We start from the raw sequence: 3,218 nt of genomic DNA, 5'->3' as shown, positions 1-3,218 counted from the left end.
TAGAAAAAAAAGGGCTATATTGTATAATTATTAAGGGTTCTTAGCTTCCCCATTAGGTTCTGCTTGGCACCCTATCTGATAGGGAAACACTGTTGTAGGGTTCTACATAGAACTTTTAAGGGTTTCATCTATGGATGTAAAATAATGATACGTCTTTGAAACAAAAAAGCATGTTGAATTGCATTTTAATGCATTGTATTTACAGTGCTTGCATTTTTGGGAGCTGCAATTCAACATGGTATATTTAAGCTGTGAATATTTCAATTGGAAACATTTCACACTGTCATTATTAAAAATTCAAAAATCAGTATTCACCTTCCAAAGTTCATGTCACGTCACGACAAACTAGCGACTCCATTTCCCAGAACGCACCGCAAACTACAAACATGGCCGACGACTACAACTCCCAAAATTACACACAGACACGTCACCTTCTCCTGAGGACTAATCACACACACCTGTTTCCAATCACGCGCGCACTCACACCACTCTTTAAAAGTGACTGCTCACGCATTGTGTCTTTAGTAAAAATAATATGTTCAGTTGCTTTTGACCTTGACCTAAGCCTCAGCCGCTCTAGCCGCTCTAGCCGCTCTAGCCGCTCTAGCCGCTCTAGCCGCTCTAGCCGCTCTAGCCGCTCGTCTGACTGCTGCCTGTAGTAGTTGTTGTTGTTTTTGCCATACCCTCTGGATTATAAGCACTCCATGAACACTCTTAACTGCGATTGCATCCACCTCAAGCATCCATTACATGACTGTTACTTTCCAAAATATTCAGTTTGTTTAAAAATACCACCAATAATATTTGATAGGCAGATTTTGGTCCATTTCGTTTTGCTTCCACAAATCCAGTAGTTCAAATTCGGTTGGATATTCCAGATTGCAAATCCAGGAATTGTGGGAAAAGAAGAAGAGTACCGATGCAAAATCTCTACCTGCTGCTAGTCCGCCTTATCGACAGGTGGTGTTGAAGACCAAAGCAACGCCTAGAGCTAAGCCTTCACAATTTGATTTGCTGAAATGGACCAAGAGGTAAATTCAAGTTATGAATTTAAAAATGAAAGCTGATTAAAACACAAAAGCAGCATTTACGTTTATTTTCAAAGTCTTCGTTTGATTCCTCAGGAATCCCTCGCTCTACCTGTTACTTTGGACTTTGCCGTACTTTTTGAGGGAGTGGGGATACTTTGACCTGCTTTCACCTTTTTTTCTGGTGACAAAATTGTACACCGTAGATACACAGCTTTGCCAGAGGCCATAATCACACAATCACGTTGATCTTGGACCGTAGCAGAACCTCTGTAGCAGTGGGGGAACAGGAGATCCAGAGCACCTTGACCTAAGCATGACCAAACCACCTTTGATGCACACGAATGGAAACGGAGTCAGGAAATTGAAAAACTCTGTATATTTATTTTGTTCTTGTTTTTTGTCTTCAGATAGATGGATATGTTTGTGTAATTAATAGAATAGACGCTGACCCCATAGATGTTCTGGTGGACCAGTGGTTGAATTTCAGTGTGCTACTCATCTGACCAAAACGGCAGCAGGTAGAAGATGACTTCAATATGTAACTGATTTTGGCTTAATGTATAATATGCTGCACTGAAAGAACGAACAAAGTGTAACTAAACTTTAGTTTTTCGTTGACCTGTTTCTCTCACATACAGAAATCAGACCTTTTTAAAGTCATAAGCATTTTTACTAAGGATGAAACAACTCTCAGGAACATACTGGTCGGAACGGACATTCCTGACTGGAAGCAGTACCTCTATCTAAGTATTAATTTCTCAGACCTCTCTTTATGCCATTTTAAGAGCCTCCTAATAATCAGTGTCGCACAGAACAAAGAAGTTATTCTCCTACGTTCAATTTGTCAAGAATTTAGACATTCTCCTTTAGATTCCTCCAGTTGAATAAGTTAATTTAACTCTGAAACCTATAAAACATCTGTTCAGGTGTTGATCTGTGCCACGAGTGGATGCTAAAGTTTGTAGCAGCCAGCAGAAGCGTGCCAATGAGCAAAGATCATGTGTGCTACATGATGAAACTGCAAAATCCATCTAATCTTACAACTGAAAGGTCACTTTCAGGTGTTGTGTGCTGGACTCAGAGGGTCGGCCGGTGTCATGGATATTGACCTATGCTTCCTGTGCGATGGGAATGCTGTACACAATGCCGGAGCACAGACGGAAAGGCTACGCCAAAGACCTGGTCACCACAATGGCAAAGAAACTGCGTTCAGAGGGCTACCCAGTGTACTGCTTCATTGAGGAGGAGAACCAGTTGTCCTACAGGCATAAGCTTTACCTGGTATCACAACGTTGAATTATTTTGAAGGGACCATGCTAATCTGAGTAGTTGTTAAAGTATTTGTAAAACATATAACAAATAAAATGACATGAAAAACAATATGCTGAAGTCAAATCTGTTCATAATTGCATGTTTTCCTGGTGCACCTAGCCCTGGCTGGAATGTCTGTATGGTTTCTGCAATACAGCTTTGTTCTATCCTCTCTCTGCCTCATTATTGACTTACTGTAGATTTATTTCAATTTTTAGAAGTTAAAAAACTCTAGAATTATGAGATCTTTTCATGCTTTATATTTTACAGTCTTGAATATAAGTACATAGTAGTACATAAGCCACTTCACATTGTTTTACATAATAAATCTATCAAAATGTTTATTATAAATATAGATGAAAAATGTGTATAATGGGTACCAATATTACGAATGTAAGAACAGTGGCCCTTAAGGTTGAGTATGTTTACACCTGATCATAACATTTGATGAAAATTCTCCTGACAGTTTTCTTATTCAAATGCCATACTATCTCTGCAGGTAGTGTCGTTGCCTCACAGCTCCAGGGTACCCGATTTGATCCTGAGTTCAGGTTATTGTCAGTTTGGAGTTTGACATGTTCTCCCCGTGTCCGTCTGGGTTATCTCTGGATTCTCCAATACTTTTAAAAAATATATTTTTATAAAGCCATGAAGGTGCTGAATAAGGAGGAGCTGAAGAAGTGCTCAGACATTACTTTCCCCAGTCACAACAGGGTTGTAAAGAACACAGTTAATGCACTATAAATGCAGGGTATGTTTGTTAGGGAAAATCAGTTTTGGGAACTCATTAAGGAGTGAAATGTGTGGGTTTTTTTTAAAAACTGTCATTATAGATGCATTAGGGAAAGGACAGATAAAATGAAAAGAGGGAACAGT

The sequence above is a fragment of the Ictalurus furcatus genome, chromosome 3, assembly GCF_023375685.1.
Source record: "Ictalurus furcatus strain D&B chromosome 3, Billie_1.0, whole genome shotgun sequence".
Lineage (NCBI taxonomy): Eukaryota > Metazoa > Chordata > Actinopteri > Siluriformes > Ictaluridae > Ictalurus > Ictalurus furcatus.
Note: the sequence above shows the minus strand (reverse complement) of the source record.